Source organism: Labrus bergylta, chromosome 10, assembly GCF_963930695.1.
Source record: "Labrus bergylta chromosome 10, fLabBer1.1, whole genome shotgun sequence".
NCBI classification, from domain to species: domain Eukaryota; kingdom Metazoa; phylum Chordata; class Actinopteri; order Labriformes; family Labridae; genus Labrus; species Labrus bergylta.
In genome coordinates this window covers 11,813,372-11,837,775 of record NC_089204.1, presented here as the reverse complement: position 1 = coordinate 11,837,775, position 24,404 = coordinate 11,813,372, and positions in this window count along the sequence as shown.

The window sequence follows — 24,404 nt, the reverse complement described above, 5'->3', positions numbered from 1 at the left end:
TTAGAAATCATTTGGCCCTTTGCTGTGCATTTGCCCTAAACAGCCAGTATTAAGGCCAGTGGGTCTACTTCAGATGTTAATAGCATTAGCATTGGCTAATGTTTACAAAGTATACTGAAGGTACTGCTCTACAATTATAGTGCATAATTGGATGAGTATAGACAGTCTAACTATCGTTGTAATAAATACTGCCGCGAGTTAGAGAAAAAGTCCATGCAAACTATTTTCAAAAGCAGAAAAAAAATAAAAAAAGGCAACTTGAACTCTACATACTGATAAAAGTAGTGTTTTTCATCATGGTTAAAAAAAACATCCAAAATAATGTCTGAAAGAGTTGTCAGTTTCAAAAAACTAATTCACCATCACAACCCACATAATCAGCCAATGAGGGCCAACTGTGGCCCAGTGTTTTCACACTCATCTGTGATTCAGCAGTAGAGGCCCTTCACATTTGTTATCAGTCCCACTCAGAGTGTTAAAAAAAAAGTGTGGACAAGCGCTTTTGTGCAGATCATACACAGATTGTATAGTTTCTGGTTTATGTTTTTTTCCCACGTGATTTATGAGATTGTTGGGGCCAGTGCATGGCTTTGGGGAACCTTTAACCTGAGGACTCGAGGGGATATTTCAACTTAAGGTGAGCCTCCAAGGCTAAGAATAAATCCTGCTCTGTTGAAGCCTTTAAAATCAAAACTTTAGCTTCTGACCCTGATCTAAGCTGTCTTCATCCTTGAGCCTTTGATCAAAAGAGTTTCGCTGAGGGGGTGGTAGACATCCCTGGAAGAATGCTCCGGGAGAAGATCAGTTTAGTCCAGCACCTTAGAGGCTTATTTTAAGGACAAAAAGAGGGGGAAAAGGAACAACATGGTACCTATTTAGCTGAGTAAAGAGTAAATTTAAACAGGACTTAATGACTTCAGACCCGTCGCCCTGACCTCTGTGGTGATGAAGTCTTTTGAGCGCCCTGTGCTCTCCCACCTCAAAGACATCACAGACCCTCTCCTGGACTCCCTGCAGTTCGCCTACAGAGCCAACAGGTCTGTGGATGATGCTGTCAACCTGGCCCTCCACCTCATCCTCAAGCATCTGGACTCAGCAGGAACCTACGCCAGGATCCTATTTGTGGATTTCAGCTCTGCTTTCAATACAATAATCCCGAAGAATGTCTCGAACAGCAGGGCCCTTTCCGAATACCCACAGTTCAGTATGCAGTGCGTACTTTTCAGTAGGGAGTTTCAGTATACTGAACTTTTGTGGTCATTCAGTATGCATTTTTTGGGTCCACCTCAGTATACTGAACATTTCAGTATGGATACTAACTTCCGGGTTTCATGCAGTATGGATTGGATGCGTGCTTTCAGGAAATTCGTTGTATTTTACCACCCACAATGATGTGCAAAATTAAACGTAAATCATCACTTCACATCCGCCTCCAAATCAAAACAAACGAGCGTGGATTAATTGAATACATTTTTAATCTAGAGTTAAAGTCCCGACTGAAATAACTTATTTTAATTAACAACAGAAAATATAACAAATATCTGCATTATAAAAGCTTTCCCCCTCTATTTAAATAATGTTTTAACTATTTAAATGTGTCTTTATTGGTTTATTTTACTTTATATTACAGTCTTTCATTTGTACTTTTCTTTATGTAGGCTACTGTATGTTATTTAGTTATTTAATCTGTCTTTTACTTGATTTACATTGTGATATTGTTTTTTGTTTACCTGAATGTATATGCGCATTACTCCTCTTGAATAAAGCTAAACAAAAAAAAACAGGTGGATGCGGCTGGTTCGGGTAACGTAAATGACGCCAATTCCTTACTGAATGAATCAGACGAAGTAGGAACAAATATCTGCCTACTGTGCGCGCATACTGAATAGTAGGTACTAAACAGTATACAGCAGGGATAGTAGGTACTGTCTACTGCCTACTGACAGATTGAGTAGGTACTTGGCAATTCGGATACAGCCCAGGACTATCAGCACTGGCTCCCCTCAAGGCTGCGTTCTTTCTCCTCTGCTCTTCTCCCTGTACACCAACAGCTGTACCTCCAGTCATCAGTCTGTCAAGCTCCTCAAGTTCGCAGACAACGCCACCCTCATTGGACTCATCTCTGGTGGGGATGAGTCTGCCTACAGGTGGGAGGCTGACCATCTGGTGACCTGGTGCGACGAAAACAATCTAGAGTTTAACGCTCTGAATACAGTGGAGATGGTTGTGGACTTCAGGAAAAATGAAGCCGCCCCCAGCCCCATCACCATTGATGAATCCACGGTGTCTACTGTGGAGTCTTTCCGCTTCCTGGGGACCATCATCACCCAGAACCTCAAGTGGGAGCTGAACATCACCTCCCTCATGAAGAAAGGACAGCAGAGGATGTACTTCCTGTTCAACCTGCCATCTCTCCACGACCTGTACACTTCCAGGACCCTGAGGCGTTCAGGTAAGATTGTGGCCGAACCCTCTCACCCCGCACATGGACTGTTTGAGACCCTCCCCTCTGTTAAGAGGCTGCGGTCCATCAAGACCAAAACCTCTCGCCACAAGAACAGTTTCTTCTCCTCTGTCAGGCTCATGAACAATGGCCCTGCCCTCCCCCCTCCTCCCACATAACCGAGACTCTCATCAGCCCCACAGTCAGTAAAACATCAAAGTAATGTGAATGCTGAACTGTTCTTCATGCGTTACAGTAACGCCTACTGGACTTTAAAAATGTATCTTCCTTACATGCACTCTGTGAATAGTTGCACACACTAAGATTTTTTTTTTCTCATAGTCCACTACACAGCTCCTACATTGCACCTTTTGTACATTTTGTGTTTTTATATTTTACGTTTTTAAATTCTATTTTAGATATTGTAATAGCTTCTTATACTGTACTATTTAAGTTGTTGCTGGTTCTGCTTTATTTCCCTGTTAATTGTTTAGCACCAATACACCAAGTCTAATTCCTTGTATGTGTAAATGTACTTGGCAATAAACCCCGATTCTGATTCTGAGTAAAGAGTTTAAAAAGGCCGGTCATATCTAGGGAGGACAACTACAGATAGGTCACTTACATGAGAAAGTGATTTAATGAAGGAGTTTTTATAGGCCTTTTACAAACTCATTTAAGGAAATGTAGACATTTCATGCAGACATCTGCTTGCCAGGAGGTGGCCTGGGGTAGCCACCTGAAATCTGATTGACCATTCCAACTTAATTTCACCGATAATTGGATATCTACCTAATGGGAGGCAGGGCTAACGTCAAACCAACCTTTCTGGGCTTTGAAGAAAAGCTAGCAGCTTTTGTGGCATCTCAAATAATGTATATTTATGATTGCTCACATACTTCATTGAACCTCAGTGCCCAAGTGTGGCCCCCAGAAAAAAAAAGTGGACACACCCCTGCTGATTGGCCTTTTGTAACCTAAGCCGGTAACTCACAGCATCTGAACTGATGCTTGAGTTAACAGCTTCTCCCTTGTTTATTGCTTCTTGGAAGATTGTGTATGGAGAATAAGTTCTCTAATTCATTTGGTATAACCCCTTGTAATGTTTTACCGTGACACTGTAAAACATTATAAGGGGTATAATTCATTCCTGGCTCTACAGTGAAACCTAACAGAACCTGTGAAATGAACAGAATTGGAGGTTTATGTGGATCACAGCAGCCAGATGGATCTTCTCCTTAACATTAAGACCCAAGGGGAAGTTTGAGTATGTGTGGGTTGAATGGAAATTAAGTTTGACTTGTCATCCCAATGGGGCTATCCCACTTTTATTCTTCAGTCTCCCATTTGAATTACAGCACAACCAGGACCTCAAATGTGCAATTGATATTACAAAGCATAGTCTGACTTGTGCTGGCCAGAAGGGTGGTAAGGCACTGTAGACGGTTTCATGCTGATGCAGAGATAAAGCTCTTGTGAAAGGTCTACAGTGGAAAAGAAATGTGATTTGACTTGAGTTTTAGTCCCCATGGATGTTTGCTCCCTCAGTGCCTCCTTCCGGGGAAGATAAGAGGGGAAAACGAGGGCAAAGACAGAGAGAGCAAAAAAGAAAACTAGCTGAAGAGATCCGACTTGACTCCAGTTTATTGAATTCACGCTCCGAGTCGTTCGCCAGGCAAGAGCGGAGCTGACGTTTGACCGCTAGGCCTCATATCTCAGACAAGAGAGAGTAGAAGAAAGCTGTTGAGCTCACTCGCCCTCCGCTATTGATTTCTGTTGAAAATAAATGAGCGCTGCAGCAGGGAGTTTCTTCCAACAGGCGGGAAGACTTATGGAGCCATTTTGGTGGCTTGTTGGCCGGAATATGGATGAAGGATCTCGACCTTGTGAACATTAGCTTCCTTCTGGCACTTGTGTTAAAACCTTTTTCAATGATGTAACACAGCTGAAAAGACATAAAATATGTTTGGAAAGGTGATTGTAGAGGGTGAAATGTGTACTAGAGATATATGATACTGTTAAACCGTTTGAAGCTGTGGAAACAGATTTTTCCTTGTCCTGTAAATGCACCTGTCAGAAAGCTCAGCAATTGCCCAACAGTGGTTTAGATCTCTTTCCACATGAACTTCCTGCACTTTCTGTATATTGCAGGTAATATGGATGTCTTAATATAACTTTAGGCCCCTGGGCTACAGACATTTTGGAGGCCCCCCACTTCCAACAAAATAAAAACTGGATAACTCATGCATGCATGACGCTTCAGATGAAAAAAAACCTATATCAAACCCCTTACTTACTTAGAAATGCATTACTTATTTTCTTTCATAGGCATTATCTTGGTTTTTGTTTTGCTTTTCACACAATAAGAATTAAGCTTTGCCACTTAAATAATGAGGCTCTTTCTCTCAGGTGTATTTTGACTAGCTTGCAACAACCTCCAAGTGCACTCCTCTCTTCACAACATGCCATGAGAACATGCATCTGTTTAAACAAACCTGAAAAGTTTTGGATAAAAGAAATCTGTGCAATATCTTCACTGTAGGATTTAAGAGAAGCAACATACTCTGTGCTATGAGAAGGTTAAATTCTTTTCAAATGTAATTCTTATATGTAAGCTTTTAAAAGGTCTGGCCCTGCATTCATTAAGTCAATTTGTTAACCTTCACTCAGAGGAGTCCATAAAATCCACAAGAATGTCTTGGACAAGAGATTGTTCTACCCTTCCAGACAAATGTTTGTAGTTTTCTTCTCCTCGTGAGTTTCTACGGTCCAAAAAGTCCTTAATCATGTTATCTCATCTTCCGTCAACTTGAAAGACAAGCCAACTACCCAGAAATCCAAGCACAATTGCTACAACTTAAGTCTGTAACACAGGCATGTAAAATATGAAGCCTTTTCAACATATTCAACCTAAAAGGACGATCCACTGGGGTCTCTAGGGGTCTGAAGAGACATACTGTTAGAAACAACCATCACTGCACAGTTTACTTTGATAAGTAATAAGTCAATGTTTTTGGAAGGTCATTAAGGTGAACTTGCCAAAAAATACATCGGTTTAACAAAGGGTAAATTCACTTGGGCAGTATGTATAAAATCATTTACAGAGGCTCATACAATTTACACAGGCAGTATTTAGTCTTTTTTGTCTTGTGTTCTCCAGGAACCATTAAAAAAAAAGGGGGATCATTAAAAAGTGAACCGAAAACAGCAATGCCATCTTAGGAAGTAGGATAACTGCCAAAGTCATGAAAAGGGTTTGAATGATTATCAAGATAGTGGTCAGTTTTGACTAAAAAGTGTACGGCTGGGTTGTCCAGGTACCAGGGTATGTAGAATCTGAGATAAGATTACATTAAACCCAATAGAATATGAAATAGTTAAATCACACACTTCTCTCTGCTCTTTTTTTTTTTGTCGTCTGTCAGACTGTGACTGCTGATGACACTTTTAAATATTTCCTATAATGTCCATAATACCTGTGAGGGTCAGTGAAATAAATTCATAAATGCACACTTAAAGTATTTCTTCTTGGTTAAATATCAAAATACTTCTCTCTCTAAAGGATGAACATCCCAAACTATACACTTCAATTTCAGCCTGTAAGTAAAAAGCACTTCCTTTATTTAGACAAGTAGTCTAAAAAAAATAAAAAAATAAAAATGCACTCAACGACCTGGAAATATCTTCAGTACTAAGCCAGCGTGTGCATCAAAACTTTGGCAGTTTGGCTTTTGTTTGCTAAGGAACAAAGGCAAATGATTAATTTGTACTAACATGATTAATTAGAAAGTCCATCCAGTAATCAATGAGATGCATACAGATGGAAAGCTTACCTTCATCGCCTCACAAACACGGACCACCTTTGCATTTTGCACGGGTGCTATCATTCTTTTATCATTAAACTTTATGACAACATTTCCGATATTTATTTTACTTTATAATTATTATTTGTATATTTATTATTTTATTTACATTTATTGACGTGTGTGTGTGGGTGTGATTGTATACTTGTGTCTGTAGCTGAGACTGCAGCTCCTAATACATTCATGCGGTTCACACGTGTTGATTAATGAGTCGATGGTTAGTTTAGAGATCTGAGGATTGGATAAACCGATTGTGAGCTTTGGAAAGGACTCATCCTTAAAGCGTGGGTTAGAGAGCAACACATTACATCTTGCAGGATCAGATGCAGCAGACTACAAAGAGGAAACGCAGTAATTACTCTGAGAAGGGAAATTGCCCCGGCATTTAAAATTGTTTTTATCTCGAGCCTATATCATTTCAATCAAAAGGTTAAATGCAGCTCTCTCATCATGAATTTGTTTGTGTCTTTTTATAGTTTAGAAATTTGGGCCCTCAATCACAGCCGCAAAGAACTACAAACATATAAGCTACAGTTTTTTTTTTTATAGTTGATTATTCATGATGTATATGTCTTTAAGTGAATAAATAGATGGGGGAGAGCTTGGTCTTCCCTCTGGATGTAGTAAAGGGATGATTTCCAAAAGGAGCCCTCCTTGTAAAAGCTGCACATGAACGCTGATCCCCTAAAAATGATACTTTTTTCCTGCATCTATTTCACAATAATACATTTTAATGTTTAATTTAAGGTGTGAGCTCAATTTGGCTTGAAACAGGTCAGCAGAGTCAATTGCTTTGTCTGATTAATTTGGTCTTTTATTTACTACAAACAACAGCCAACAGAAGCTCAGACACACTCTCATTTATTTTTCCCACTACAGACAACCAAATTAAATAAAACTGGATGGACTTCATTATTCTGCTGTTTTCTCCTAATAGGTTCTGGCATGATTTCAGGTGAATAAAGCAAAGTCGCTGAAAGTCAGGCTCAGCAGGAAAAACAAACAGAACACAATGCACATTGTTAAATTAAAGGACATTAGGTGACATGTTGTGTTATACCCTCATGATCATAAAAGGCTTGACTCACAGTTGATCTCTTCTAAAACATGTTGTTCTCTTCCCAATCCAGTCACAAGGTCCAGTTAAAGAACCTATTGTTCCGAGACATGCTGCGTCATTGATGAATGTAATCCATCACTGTAAGTGGGCTTTTAAACTTACCATACAGTACATGTTAGTAACTTTATAAAGTCACCGCAGCTGTATGGAAAGTAGTTACAATGGGCAATTTTTGCCTTCAAGGAGTGATGGATGACCACAGTGGAGAAACGGGGCACTGTGTTGAATTTAAACATTAAAACTGTGTCTTTAATGTGTCTATAATGCATTAATCCATGGCCTATGGCCTTAAATAGAACAATAGGAGCCTGTGATTCTTGCATTCCACACAGGATTAGTAAGAGCAAAATGTATAGCTTAAGTGTATAATTATGGGAAAATAATATTTAGATGTAATAAAGAAGTGGTTCTCAACTGGTAGGTCGGGACCCATAACGGGGTCATGTCGTTATTTTCGGTGGGTCTCGAATGTGCGTGGAAAAAAAGAAGTCAAAGTATTTGAAGCGCTTTCTAAACATGTTTGTTTTGTTCTGTTTCCTTGTTCTGTCCCATGTTTTGTACAGTCTGAGGTCCAAACTGTGACATTTTTGTTGAGATAATTCACATTGGTTAAAAAATATCTGAAACTTTGGTTGCGATTTCTCATAAAGGAATCGTTGTTAGGTCCTGACCCCCAATTCACACATACTCCGTGCGCGCCGCGGTCCGTCAGCGCCACGGTTTTGCTCCGTCAGACGGCTCACGCCCATTCACACTGGATCTGTTTCTGGGATGTCAGCGCACCCATGACACATCACAGGAGAACTTTAAGATCCCGCGGGAATAAAGAGAAAAACATGCAAACAACATGTTGCTTTGTCTTTCTGAGGATGCATTGTTGTTAATTCAGTTCCTGTTTTGACGTAATGTTCATAAAGTGAAGAACAATACGATCCAGAGTCCGTATATTGTGTTTCATTTTGAAATTGCCCGGATGCTCTGTGCATTTCCTTGTGTGACTTCCTGTCCGGGCTGTCATATTCTGTCCAGCTTGACGCGTGCCTGCAGCATACTCCGGCGAAAATAGACTCGCTGCGTATTTGAAACGGAGCAGAGCGCAGTGCCGTTGGTGACACGCGCCGGAGACGGACCGCAGCGCGCGCTGTGTGAACACAATGATTGACTAGAGTGGCAGCTAAGTACAACGTAGTGAGCGGCGCTGACGGACAGCGGCACGCACAGAGTTTGTGTGAATTGGGGGTAAGGCTGGACCAGTTGCGAACCAGTGTACTAAAGTACAGTATGTTCAACAACAAAACTGTACCCATGTGGGGGTTTGTATTTTGATATTTAGACTTTTAGAATTGTTAAACACTCACAGTCTGGTGAGATTCCAGCACATAGGGGGGGACATAGAAGTCATGTGTAAGGAAAAACAGATGCATGCAGAGTAAATTGCCAAACAGCATGCTGTGCTGCTTTGGATCTGGGACTTGTCAAGAGTTTTACATCCGCGAAAGACAATATTTTAAATATCCAAATACTTGAAGGCAGATGTGACATCAGTAGTACCCTCTGACTTCATGTCAATCAGTTGTTTTTCAGAAACACGGAGTGGTTTAATGGACCGTCTCTCAGATCTTATATCTGAAAATGAATGAAATCAGGCTTTTTTTCTTTTCACGATAAATAATTACCAAACCATCCCTAAAAACGTCTTTCTGACTCATACTAATCTATGTTTTCATGTTTTATTTCATATCCTCAGTTTTCACTATTTGGACGAGTTGAAACCGAACGCTGTTACAAACACTAAAACTTTCCCTTAGGAGCCTTTCCCTGACTGAAGTGCTACTTTATTTCACTGATTCATATTTTACTATGATTTAGCTGAAGGGGTTCATCGATTTAAAACCCTCTCTCTGCATTAACAGTCATATGTATGGCCCACTACATACAGAGTCCAAAATGGAATACAGAACATAAAGCTGGATGTATGGGAGCGCCTTACATCTTTTCATTGGAGTCAGCAGACTGGCTAAAATAGACTTCATTAATACAGGCAGCTGCTGCATGTAACATCGCAGCAAGCAGGTATCACATCTTTTAGCAGGCCAGAGGAAATATTGGCCGTTTTTTTTTTTGCCATGTTGGGTTATATCCCCATTTTTAAACAGTGATTGTATCATTGTGATGGTGGCAACAGAAGGCTGTGCAGGAAAGCTGGCAGGAGCCCCAACTATGTCCCTTTAATAAACGTCCCACAGTATCTGAAGTAGTATCTTGACTAAATGCCCTTCAGCCTTGGTTCCAATATTTCATGTGTTTCATGTATTATGATTCTTAGCACTGTTTGGAGACAGTTAGTTAGTTGTTGGCCAAGCTGTTGAAGAAGATGAAGAGGTGGACAAAGACAACAGAGAAGATAGATGAAGTAGACACTTCTTCAATGTGAAAGTGTGGGTTTCTTTCCACACGGTAGCAATTTTTTCAGAAATGTAGTACTTGTACACTGGTATTTATGTATGGAGAAAATTCAGAGTGAGGAACCTGGTCTTGCTCGAGGGCAATCAGGCGATCTGGTACCTCTCTAGGTTCCATGCCACTCTACTGACTTGTCGAAAGTGGACCTATTAGCCCCTCTAGTTTTCAAGCGTATTCCTGCTGACTGAGCAAATATTGCCGCAATAGACAATCTCTTAATAAACTTACCAATTAATAAACCTTGGGGTGCAGTTGGTCTTACTCCAAGCATTACTGATTGGATTCTGAATCTTTAAGAATTTAATTAAGCTCAGAATGTGTGTTCTGTCTGTGGAGTTTGCAGAGCATAAAAGGGAGGTGCTGTGTGTTGGGGTGGATCAATATGATATGGCCTGGAGTGCCCTATGTGCTAATCTAGCCATTTTGCATGCACTCAATTCTTTCAATTTTCTTTATAATGGCTGCTTGAAGAGAAGTGTTGCAGCAGCAAATTGGACCTCCGTTATGTATTATTCCAGAGCATGAAATAATAGAATCACTGCCCATGGTAAGAGAGAGGACAAAGACTCTGTATCCATAGCAGACAGATTCATTGTTTTCTTTTCTTGTCATTTTGGTAGACATTGAATCCACTGAGACCCATGGTGGTTGTAATTGTAGTTCTAGCGTCATCAGTGGCATAATAATGGAATGTCATGATAGCTTTTACCACCAGGGCTCTCAAAACATTTTGATAACAAAAACAATTACATATATTTTCAGCCTTTTAAAGTCTCATTTCAGCTCCTGGAAACTTCTGTATACACTGTGGGTTGGCATGTGAGGCTTTTTTATTCATTCAGAATTTATTTGGACTTGGACACAGGTCGCTAGGGAAAATGAGTTCCCTTTTTGTAATAGACAGGAAATCTACTTTTGCAGTGGATGTCATCATGTAGAATGTACGTGTAAAAATGATATGTTGTCCCACTCTTCCAGAAGCATGAGAGTGACTGTGACATCCCTGCTGAGGAAGCAACCTGCCCAGCAAACACCCCGAGGCCCAGACAAGACAAGTTGCCAGAAGTTTGGACAATGTGACGATGAATCCTGCAGCTCTGTGATTTCAACTCCAACTTTTTTTCCCCAAGAGAAATCAAACGGAGTAGATTTTAACTCAGCCACTGACAACCAGTGGCTGTGTATTAGGTCCACTTTTGTTTACCATTTATGTGAGTAATCTGGGTCAAACTGTGTCAAATGCTACCTAACATTTTTATGCTGATGACACTATTGTATACTGCTGTGCTGCATCTCTTGCACAAGCCGTTGAATATTTGCTAAATGCTTTTGTTGTTGTTCAGGATACACTGCATAAGCTGAAACTTGTTTTAAATGTAGATAAAACAAAGCTTATGTGGTTTCTACTGTTGATGGAAAGGAAATTGATGTTGTAAACTCTTAAAAATACTTGGGTATTTTCATTGATATGTCCCTTCATTTTTAACCACATGTGCTGTGCCTGGTGAAAAAGCCGAGGCTAAAACTGGGTTTTTATTTTAGAAACAATGTGTTTTTTTCTTCTAATGAAAAAAAGCATCTTGTGGCTGCAACTTTTTTACCTGTCTTAGGCCGTGTTCACACTTGACTTCTTTTTTCAACTGCCAGCGCCTTTTTTACATACAAGCCTATGGAAAAAGGAAAAAGGATGACGCCTTTTTAAAAAGCGCTGCACTCGGCGCCATTTTCAGATGAATTTTTTCAACTTTTCAGAAAAGCACTGGGTGACGTCAAGCACCTTTCTGACAGCTGACCAATCAGGACAAGTAGTAACCTACGTCCCTAGTTACCGGTGCCCAAAAAGATGTCATGCACCCAAAAACGGCGAACTTCCACCAGATATGTGTGCATTGCGTGTCCGCTCCGGTCCATTGCGGGTCAGTGCACCCTCATGCGTCAACACCCACCGGCTGCGTTCTCAGTCCACAGCAGGGAGAGCACAGCTGTAATTTAACAGATTCACTCGCGACAGCACGAGATAATACGATGTTCGTCGTATAAAACTCAATGAAAACCTTATAAACACATAAACAAACACACAAACGGTAGTTTTTCTGAACGTCAAAAACAGAGGGTTTTATTCTGAAAATAAATCAGATGTTTGAATGTTGTATCGGTGTCTGACTTCCCGTCCTGTTTATTCTTTTCTGTGCTAAATTGATGCGTCTTTCTCCGGCCGGCTTAAGGTTAAGGTTACAGAACACTTGCACATAAGCGCTCAAAAAGCTCTGAAGGCAGCGCTTTTTTCTGAAAAAAGAAGTCCAGTGTGAACACGGCCTTAGACTATGGTGATCTTTTGTACTTGCACGCCTCTGTTCAGTGTCTCCATGTGTTTGATACAGCACGCCATGCATTCTTGAGGTTCATTACAAACTGTAAAGCTCTGACTCACCATTGTGAGTTGTACTCTCGGGTTGGATGGCCTACTCTGGCGACCCATAGACTCTTGTGTGACAGGGTAAGTTTTAAGAAGGTATCCTGCATGTTTTAATTATAATGGTGCATGTTTTGTATTTTATTGATGGTTTTTAGAGTGTGTGTTTTATTATAACTTTTACTATTTGAGTGTTTTTATCAGTGTGTGTGTGTTTCCGAGATTGCTGTTGTTGTAATGTAAACTGTTTTTTCCTATGGACCCTGAAGCACTCAGCGACAATCCCCAGGCTGCAATGAAGAAGATAAGCTACAGGTGTGGGACGCGGCTGTAAGAGGATTTTTATCCAAGCAGGAGAAACAACGAAGGGGGCTCGACTGGGGATCAACGGTGAACTGACCGTAGAGACGACCGTAGAGACGACCGTAGAGACGATGATGAAGCCTTAAAGACAGTATTCAACTTTGGGGGTAAAACTGACCATTTCTAGAGAGACATTTTAGGACTTTTTTGTTTTTTATTGGTTATTTCATAACAAATATTTTGATTATTGTCTTTTTTTTTATAGCTCTGCCAACCCCTGATTTTAGAGCCTGTGTGACCTTACAAATCTGGAGTCCTAGGGCTCCTTTAACCCTAGGTTTCTTCAGGTTTAAAAATAAATAAACCAAGAGGATAACACCTGAATGAAGCTTGCATCCAAATTCTTCGATGTATTGAGAAGATTAACAAAGCATTGGAATTATGCTTTTTGTGCTTGATTATTAAGTATATAAGTGCAGAGCTGCTCCGTTTTTGCCATTACAACTAAGTTTGTTTTCGGGTAATTTTGCTAAATTGGTATTATGAAGAATTGGCACGGTCCGTTAAAGGTAATGTTTTTGTTTTGTCCTTTAACTTTAGTTTTATTGTCAATTCCCGTTTAATTTTGTACTTACCCTTGTCTCTGTCTTTCAGATCCTGCTTCACCTGTTTACTCGCCTTGTGCTCCCCTGCCTGATTGTGCTCTCCTGTGTTTCTTTGGCCACTGATTGTGTATTTAATCTCTTTGTGTCCTCCCTCATGTTGACAGTTTGTTACCTTCATTTTAGGGTCAATACATCTGTCTAGTTCTGTTAGGAATGAGTCAGTTATCATTACCAGAATGTGATATATAAAACATTTAGCGTTATATTTGAAATAGTTTGGCTTTAAACGTTTCTATGACATGATTGAGCAGAAAAAAAGCACATCTTTTCAGAATTATGGAAGATAACTGGGGTGTTTTTAGCATGATTTGGTCTTGTTTAGGTTTGTAGAGTTCATTGTCGGTTGTCAAATGTCTACCTAAAAGTGTTTGCTTCCTTGCGACTCCTTGTATCCTCTTTTGGATTTTTTATCGAAGTAAGTTTTTGTGTGCATTATGCCTGCAGTAGTGAGGACAGAGAGGCATCCATCTCCAGTGCTCAAAAATAAATCCCCTAGAAGCCATGGCTCAGAAATGTTCACCCTGAGTGGACAAAATACTTTTTTCGTTGCCTCGCTTCCAAGATTTATGCTTCTAAGCCTGGGGTGTCTGCAACAACCATGGCTCCCATCGTCATTTTCTGCCCTCGCTGCCCAGCGTGCCAGTTACTGTGCCCCGGTGCTGCTCTATTCATTGAAGCCTCAGACTCCATGTATCCCTGTTCTGGCAGTGCTCCGTCTGCCCCTAGCCCCGGCAGAGCGCCGTCTTCCCCCAGTGCCTGCTGAGCTCCTCCAGCCCCCTTTTGCAAAGTTTCTGTTTTTCCATAGTCAGTCCAGCCGACTCCTGGTTCTCCTGGTTCTCCCTCGGCGGTCTGGCCAACTCCTGGTTCTCCTGGTTCTCCCTCGGCGGTCTGGCCGACTCCTGGTTCTACTGATTTCCCCCCTGGCGGTCCTGCCCAATCCTGTGTCTCCATGGGAGGCCCTGCCAACTCCTGTGTCATATTCAGATGTCCTACCAACTCTGCCAATTCCTGTGTCCTCGTCGGAGGTCTGGGCTACACCTAACCTGGTTTTGCTAGTGATGGCCAGACTTAAACCCCCTGGCCTCCCACCTGAACAGATCTGCCTGTTTGGTCAACCCTGAACTTTCCTGGCTTTATGGCCTTCCTCTTTGGCGCCCTCGAACGGTTCTGATTGGATGCTTTGCCTCCAGGCAGACTACCTGAATTCTGGCTCTCCATATTTTTTTTTTTTTTTTTTTTTTACAGAGTTTGCTGTACTCAATCTTTTCCTTCAGTTCAGCCTTGTCTTGAATGTGATTCTCATTATAGCATCGTCCCTGCAGGCTTTACAAATCCTGCTCTCTGTGCCCACCCAATTCCCTGCTTCACCATTTTTAAAGCTCTTTCAAGGTTAGCTATGTTGTCCTGTGAATGTAAATTAACGTACAAATCTGCCATTAGGTTGTCACTTTGATCCCAGGAGCCTCCATCAGGTAACATGAATGCATTTTTTAGCATTCAGGCTATGTAAATCCAGCGGGGTTGGGGACTATGTAACTCTGAATGTCTCAGTGCAAAATTCAGAATATGATCCTGCAATTTCCAATCGCATGCGCTGAATGCAAAAAAAAAAAAAAAAAAAACTTCACTTGAAAATGAAGGCTTAAATTACTTGTTCGGTTTGCATTTCTTTGTCTATTGGCTGACCTTAAAAGACTGACAGTATCAGAAAACAGAACAAAAGGGTGAGTTTTTTTCTCCAAAAAGAAAGGCTTGTTGTCATTGTGACACATTCCTGCCGCATTATGTTTCCCAATAATTTTAAGCAGTAAATCCAGCAGCAGAAGCAGACGGAATCCTTCTTGCGTTTGACCTAAGATGTACTTTGTAGCTGTAATCTTCATATTTGATCTCACAGGGATTTGTTGTGTTGCATAAGGACACATTAAAAAGGGGATAATCCGGGTGTCATGAAAATTTCCAAACAGCAGCCTTTTCTACCACTAATTAATGTTTATTCAATTCTACCAGAAATAAAGAACGATTGGTAAAATTAAACTTAGTAATGAATGTTGAGTGCAGCTTTTCCTTCAAGGGCACAGACCAGAAGTGTGGATGATTTATACAAAGACAGCCAGATAAGGATGCACACACAGACACACACTCTGCTGTAAATCCTGAGGCCTCTGGGATTGACAAACTGAAGACCGCAGAAGGAGCTGGAGTGCGCTCAGAGCAGTTTGTTGGATTATACAAGATGAAGCGACTGGAAAATATCAATAGACTAGATTAGTTGTTGTCATCCCTGAGGGGAAGCTGAGCTATGGCAGCAGCAGGTAGTAATGGGATAAATCAAAGCCGATAAATAAGAGAAGGGCAAATAAGGGTTCTGTAAACATACAAAAGACAATTTTTGCACTCAAATAGCCGTCAAAATGTGCATGTGAGAGCAAACATGCGTGGGTAAGTAGTCATATCAGTGGGTGCAGAGCAGAACAGAGAGGGAATGAGAAATATTTGCATCATGAAACAGGGCTGTGCAGGAGGAACAAAGCCTCTAACGTGGTTTAGTTATTTTTGCAGAATGGGCTGTAAGAATGCAGCACCCACATATTACTCGCTTGCAAAAAATGCTGGGTAACAAAGGGAACTATGAACTTACCGCATCTTCTAAAAATAGTTGTAAAATATTATAAATATTTTAACGGTCAGGACTATAAACCAGGGTAATGTGTGAAAATTGCCTATAAACATCTTTTTTATTTCAATCAAAAGTTTTATTTTCTCCTTGAAAAGTGACAACTTTATGTTGTTAGACCGTCATGTTGCTACGATTTGAAAAATAAGTACGTCTTCAGTAGGAAGTACTGCTGTGATCTGCTGACAAAGCCTGGATCAAAAGTATTTGCCATGGTGTGATGGTGCCAAAAAGGAGAATATAATTCTTAAATCTTAATCCTAGTTCTAAATCCAGTGGTTAACTTTTGCATGAAGATAAAGGGGGTGTCCAGAAAATGTGCTTTTTAAATCTAAACATGGTTACATAACATACAGTGTCTGCAACATCCTGTTTGTAATTTAACTTGTGCGCCTGACCCTAACTTAAACCATCATTACTTACTACTATCACTACTTACTTTATCCTTAAATCAACCCCAACAGACATTTGCCGATGGACACTGTGATAAATTGACAAAGTGTTTTTGTAGTTTTCCAATAATTACCTGACACTCAAGGTTTGCAGCTGGAATGGACCTTTAAAAACATCCAATTTGGCATTGCTGTAAATACATCACTTTCACTTTCTACAGTAACTCTGAATTCTTACCAAATTAGAGAACTGGGTTGTGAATAACAATGGGAATAATAATCCAACAGAAAACTTTTTTTTGATGTCTTCCATGTTTAAATCTTTGTGGTTACAGCAGTTACACTTTAACAGTACAGCACATTGGCAGGTTGTCCTACATAATAGAGATATTTAAATGAACAGGCACAAATTCAGAGGAGTGATGATGGCTGCAGATGGAAATACCATGTATTTCTTTTACATGTTTAATGTGCATTATGGAGGACGTTATACAGTATAGACACTCATCATACAGTGTGGTGTCATAAATGGGTTGAGTTAAATAATCATTATCATTTGCAAATACATTTTGAGTCTATTGTTTCTGTCCTTGTCTCACTTTGCTGTGACTTTGGCTGAATGTGTTTGTCATTGCTGCGTCTCTGATTAAATATGCTACTAATGCTTTTTCTTCAATTCTCTATTGGAAAATAAATTTGCAGCTTCGTTGGAGCTAACCTGGATAAATGAAGTTTAAATTAAATGAATAATAAATGCACAACTTTTTGTGATCATGCTTTAGTGTTCAGCATTATGAGTAATTGTCATTGAGCTTCTCTCAAATCTAAGGAGGCACAAAGTCCTGCATAGGTCCTCTGCAAAACTTTATTGTACACTGATGCAGATGCTGAGAGTGTTTGTATTAGTTTTTTGGAATTTTGGGAGGTTTTTTTTATGTTGAAATAAACAAAGCACTTAAGATGATTGGGCTCTTTATTGGCATTAATCCATTCATTCAAAGTAGCACTTTGCTACACTCCACTTCAGAGAGCTTTCAATTACAACTTTGTGAATAAGATGTGACCAAGACATCTGCATAAAGTATAAAACAAAAACATAATTAAAACACTAAGACAAAGATAATGCCACAAAACAGAATATTTGAAATAAAACGTTTTTTCTTGTGTGAGATTCCAAAGCTATTCAAACAAGTTTGGGGTCGTGGGAAATGGCTGTGCACCAATGAGAGTCTGGTTCTGTTTGAGGTTTATTCCTGTTATGGAAGTTTTTTCAGTACAACTGTTAGCCCAGTGTTTTCTAATGCTGGATGAATGATGGGTCTCTGAAAGCAATATTACAAAGAGAAGTCTACCTCCTGGTCAGGATGCCTCCTGGTCACCTTCATCTGGAGGTCTTCTGGGTACATCCAACTTGGAGGAGACCCATGGGTAGACGCAGAGCTCACTGGAGGGATTATATATTCCGTCTAGCCTGGGAACGCCTTGGGATCCCCCTTGGGGGAACTGGGAAACATTACTGGGGAGAGGGAAGTCTGGGGCAACTTGCTTAGCCTGCTGCTAGGGAGAATGATCAATGGATTGATGGATGGATGGATGGATTGATGGATAGTCTACCTGCCCTATATGCAAAGTGTCAGAAGAGTTATTTGTTGTGATTTGGACTTTTAAAAAAATATTGACTGATTGACGCTAAAAAACATTAGAAACAGTGTCTGTACTCCAACAAACTACAGTCAGGAGAGAGCCATAGTCACGTTTGTCAAGCTGTAGGACTCTCTCTGCAGGACAATTTACAGCAGGAAATACAGCCTCTATGATTCAGCCTGATGTGTAGTGTGTAGCAGCATAAGAAACCATAAATCATCACTGGTGGTGCAGCGAACATTGTGGCATGAAGAGGTCAGTTTAAGAAACATGAAACACTATGTAAAAGCTCCTCTTCTCCGATCTGAGTTTGTGCTGTGTGAGCAAATATGTCAGTATCTTAATTTCATATTTACTGAGTTTTCACTTACTCCCCAAACAAATTTAATCATCTTTTCAGGCATTGGACAGGAACCGTTTTCAGGAAGATAGTTCATAAGGGAGCTGTCTAACAAATGTGCATGTTAACATCTTTTAATTTGCATCTCTCTGTCTCATCATGACTCTACTGAGTATTTTATCCTCTTTTATATTTACCACTGCCTTCACAGCCGTCATGATGATGTAGGGCCCACTATCCCCTTCAGTGTGTTACACCGCTGAACAGATGGCTGTGCTCAGCTATAAGCAAGAAATGATATAGATTTATTCCATACGGATGTGACACCTTTGTAGTGGGATACACTCTAAGTGGAAAAAGATGCTTTCTCACCCACTAATGCACTTGAACCTACACGTGACACCTTTAAATATACATGTGGGGCCTTGGCAGTTCTAGGTCAGATACAAGGTGGTAAAAAGTCAAGGTCAGATGGAGTAACAGTGACTGAGAGCAGTGAATTACATTAACATTTCTTTCTCTAAAAGTAGAGTTTTGTGTGTGTGTGTGTGTGTGTGTGTGTGTGTGTGTGTGTGTGTGTGTGTGTGTGTGTGTGTGTGTGTGTGTGTGTGTGTGTGTGTGTGTGTGTGTGTGTGTGTGTGTGTGTGTGTGTGTGTGTGTGTGTGTGTGTGTGTGTGTGTGTGTGTGTGTGTGTGTGTGTGAACCATACTTAGAGTTCAACAGCTGTTTTACTGAAGCTGAAGTCTATGTGATTTGTACATCATCCAGCTTGGCATGAAAACAGTCAACCTCTCTGGGAAATATATAAGAGCGGAAACCATGAAAGAGCTTGACCTGGTGTGTGAGGAAGTCACACCTCAAGATATTTTACACCTCATCAGGTTTTACAACACTTTGCAAAGTGAAGAGTTACAAAAATAAATGTCCATACATAGATGTAAAATTGACCTACTTGGTGACTGATGAAATCTGACCAGACAAGTGTGTTTTACTGGAACAGAAATGAAACACTGTGGTAATTCTTTTGGTGGAGCCTTTCCTGACAGTTATAATTAAAAAGTAAAAGGGACTTTTGTCACCCTTGTATGGTTACATTTTTTGATATCATGATGTTGCTTACCAATGAACAGACAATTTGTTTTATTTATTTAGGTTCTTAGTAGGTCCAACAACAATCCAATAGTTTTAATTTAAGGAGAAGATTGTTTTGTCAGTGATGGCCTAGTGCCTACCATACACTATAGACATTGAAAAAACGTTACAAAAAATAACATATGACACCCTCTCACATCTAAAGACAATGTGTAGGCAACTCCCAGATTTTTTCAGACTAAGATTTTGCAAAAACTGAGAACTGCATGACTACAGCTATTCCTTTTGAGATCCTTTCCCATCATGCATTGTTGTACATGAACACCATTAGGCATAAAATCACTCAGTCATATGAGAAAAACTATTAAAAATATACAGTTTTTATTTCAATCTGATGTTTATAAGATTATTTTTTTAACACTAAAAAAATCAATAATTAGATGCCTTAAAAAGTTTAGATTGGGTTTCAAGGCCACCGTACACCTCACAGTCTCAATCACAGGTGAGCATAACGCTGATTTAATTCCGACTTTGTTAACTTGTCCTTGACTTTGAAATCACTTGAAATGTTGTTTGGTGTAAGGCCAGCCTAATCTTGTAGCAGTAGCAACATTGAATTCTTTTGACACCAAAACATCCCCATTACATAAACTACTTGTTTTATCGTGTGAAGAAACTGCTGTACAGGAACAACAAGAAAGAGTTAAGATCTATATAGTTGATATGACTTAGTGATCAACAGGAAGTATACCTGGCTACTGAAGAGTGAGAACAAAACACACAGAAGAAAAACATTTTAAAATCCCATGAAAAAATTGATCTTTTGCTGGTAATTGTTCCATTTTGACGGAGTGAAATCTTTGGATGACTAACCTTCCTGTCTACCCAGGAACCTGCTGCACACTGTGGCTGTACATCTATTGCAGGAAAAGAGTCTAAGTGGCAAGTTACTAAATACTGGAGGAGAAAAGTAGTTTGACAAAGTGATTAAAACAACGTGCTGTGCTTCTCTACAAAACATCCACTCATGGACTGTTCATTTAGCAGTATTCAAGCAGTTCATGCCAATAGGTGTTCGAGGGAGCTGGCTTTGACATCACTTCAGTTGGAATATTTTTAAAGGTTAAGTAATTTTTGTGTCTCTAAAGGTTCCTATAGCGGCTGAGCATAAACCTAAATCCACTGTTGGGCTACATAGACGGGCTAGTTGCCCTCCCGAGCATCTTGTGAAATTAGACAGTCCAATATCTTCTTCACTTATGGAATATTTATTTAGTCTTTCAATAATGGTCGTCAATATTTTCATTTGCAAGATTCCAACATTGTCCATACATTGTCCAAACAAAGATTCACTGAAAACACACTGCATTACCTCGTATTCCGTAGCGTGGCCTAGTGGCAAAAAATAAAACACCTGACACCACAGTGAAGGTTCCTACCTATAAAATGCATGATCTGAACCTAAAGGTGAACCTACTGGAGAAATTTGTGTCTTACACTTTTGTAACTCCTAAATATGGCTGCTACAGTTCCCATTCTAGTTTTAAGGCTACAAAGACATTACCCTTCCATTAAGATGGATTCAATATTTCTGTCAATCAAAACATTGGATATTTTTAAGCATTTACAACAGGACCAAAAGGCTTCTGTGGACCTATGAGTTGAAGGAGTTTCTGTAAAAACACAAAAGTGAAGAAGATGATTATCAGCAGAAACAAGTCATAAAAGCATCAACAGAAGGCTGATTCTTCTGGTTTTTAAGTGTTTCATCATGTGTCTGGTCACAATCAGTTAAATCCTGTATAAGGTCAAACTGATGACATTTAAGAAATCACTGAGCCTTATTTTACAATTTTGCAAACAACATTAACCCTTTTGTGTGTGTTGTGTGTGCTCAGCATGTGTGTGTTTGTCTGCTCATTTCGTCGGTTCTGTTCTCTGCAGTGATGAATACTTTTTATGGATGTAATGTGATTGGAATGAAGGTCATGAGTAAAAAGACAGTAAGGCTGCCCTGAAGCATTGTGGTCATCAGCAGGTGAAGGTGCTGACATGCCAAACACTCATAGCAAGCAACCCAAGAGTGGCTTTTGGATCAAAACGGGAGCCATAAAAACCGGGACCAACTATAGGGAGCTTGTTTAAGTTTCCTTTTGTACCATTTCTCAGATTCCTTGTCTCTCATCTAGAGAGAAAAAAACATTGTTAAAGCTATGCTGTCATGCTGTTGGTGTTTTCAACAGTACAGACGAGTAAAAAGGTGTTGATGACATGTTTGACGAGAACCAAATACGTGCATGTTTTCCTGCAGCATTTTTGACTCCTGACAGCTCACTGTGGCCACTTCTGCTCGTGCAACCAACTTGTAACTTGCTGAAGTAAATGTAGAAACTTAAAAGGAGAGTCGTTATGAACATAAATCTGAATATGACTGCAGCAAACATAGGCAAGGGAAAGATTTTGGATGTCAGAAGTGTTCTGCTTTCAGTGTGTAGTCCAAGTACAATGCACCAATCAGGTTCCAGCTGGCTTGGGTTATATGGAGGCAAGCAGTTGGTTGAGGGAATAATTGGCAAAAAAAAAAAGCATTGGCCAAAATTCCGCCCTGGGCAAAACCCACAAAATTCTCTGTTAATTGTAACAACACAACAAAGAAAAGCAACAAAAAAATGTAGCCAAGCCAATTCCCAGTTTCTTGTGTTGCAAAATAATAAATGGATATCAGGCCCAGACTCGTCTGTTCTCTCGTCATTCTTTGAGTCTGAAACCACCAGCAGTGTACTACCTTCTGTTTACTCAAACAGTATGTACTGCATACTGTTTACAAAGTGTTACTCGCAGTTCAACTAGCAACTTGAAATGCACTCATGGAGTTGAAAACAAAACAGACTGTCTGTCACCAGATTGTTATGCTATACCTTGTGGTAGCCAGTTTTGTATTTTTGTATTGTTAAATTGTGTTTTTATGGGTGTGCAGATATTTGTAATAAAAAGCTGAAATCTGATGGTTGCGAGACATTAACAACATAAAAGGCTGGAGTAGCAACAAAATCATCCAGCACCCAAAGTTATACTCTGGGATACTGGCAATGGCAACCTAATACACAGAAAGTTATTTGTGGGTGTTTATATACACACACACACACACACACACACACACACACACACACGGAACACCTCTCACTACATCTGAAGGTGAGATAACGAGTCAGCACAAAGCACTGGAGAACACCTGGGCTTAATCAAAGCCAAGCAGTTACACACACACCTGAATGTGCAGTGTGTTGATTCTCTCACCACTCTCACTGAGCACAAAGAATGAGTGCCCTCACAGTTTCGGTGTACAGTGATCTGTAATGCCTAACCAGAGGGGAGGCGTTTGAACAGTTTGTAACTGTGATGCTTCCTGCCCGTACCCTGATCCTAGACTGGTATAACTCAATCAATCATGAGCAGGTATTTCTGACTGGTTGAAAAAATCAAAGTGGGGTTTAAACAAAAAGAATGAATGAGGACTTTGAAGTGAAACTGTTGTTGCTTTGAAGCACACATTAGGTTCACTGCAACTCAACATCATTCAAAGATAACTGGGGCTTACATCGGGGATGAGACTGAAGGTGATCTTGACAACACGGTTTTTTTCCCAAAGTTTCTCGGGGCATTTATCTTTCCAGTTTTTGATGTCACATTATGGTTTCCAGGCTTAAAAAGCCGAAATTGGAACTGACCGTCCATAATCAAGAGTTCCAGGCCTGCAAAGATGAATCTTCTCCATGGTAGCAAACAAAACAGAATCAAGCTCTCTTTAAAGATATAATCAAATAAATCATTTTCTTCAGGATAATCAAGTGTGCCTCTCACTGCCCATTTTTATTCTCTTCTGGAATTGTTTTTGTATCAGCAGCACACACAGATGTAACGCTTTGTGGCAGTCTGATCGTTAGTCCCACCTGTCTGAGCAACCCAGCAGCTCTCGCATGCACATGAAGATCTGCAGAGTTCTCGGATCAGTGCACACCACGGTGAAGTCACCTTGACAGAAATTAATTTGAGCTCTTTGATGGATTGGTTTACTCACTCAGGCAAGTTTCTAGAGTCTGCAGGTTGATTTTGTTGTCCCTACCAAGAATAAAAAACAAGTGATTACATGGGAGGAAGATTAACTTATTCCCATTTGTAAAGTAAATGGATTTAATTATGTTAATTTCCCCCAGCTGTTTATGTCTTTGTTTAGCATCTTTCAAAATAAAAGATTAAACCGTTTGAGTTCTGTTTTGTCTAAGTATAAAGTTACCAAAAATAAGAAAATGGTGGCTTTTATAAAATATGAAATATAACTATAGAGCACTATTATGTTGCACAAAATAACAATACAATACATCAGAATACAATACACTTTATTGACCTATTTGAGGCTTTTGTTTTGGGAATGTGCTGCAGCTAAATGTATAGCTGCTAATGAAAAGGTGGGTATATTTTATTTTGGACTAAAATATTATTACAGAACACTTTTAAGTTGTACTAAATATTAAGATACATTATGAAAAATGACCATATGAAACGATACGATTGAATACGATACAATACAAGACGTCACTGCAATACAAAATAAAACGTTACGATTCAATATGATACAATACATTACGTCACAATAAAATACGATATAAAATGTTATGATTCAATACCTTACGATACCATATGTCACGATAAAACATTATACGTCATGATATGATACAATAGCATACATCACGATACAATACAATACATTGAGGTACAAAACGATATGACACGACATGATCCATTTTTTGCCCATTTTGTTATGGCCCGCCATAAGGCGGCCCTATAAGGGGGCAGTGGTTTTGCCTATTTGCAGCGCGTTTTTGTCTTTGCATTTGTTGTGGTAGTTTGCATTTTTTTAAATGTATGTCTTTTCATCAGTTGCTGAGCGTTTGACCCCTACCGGCCACCGTAAAAAAAAAAAAAAAGCGC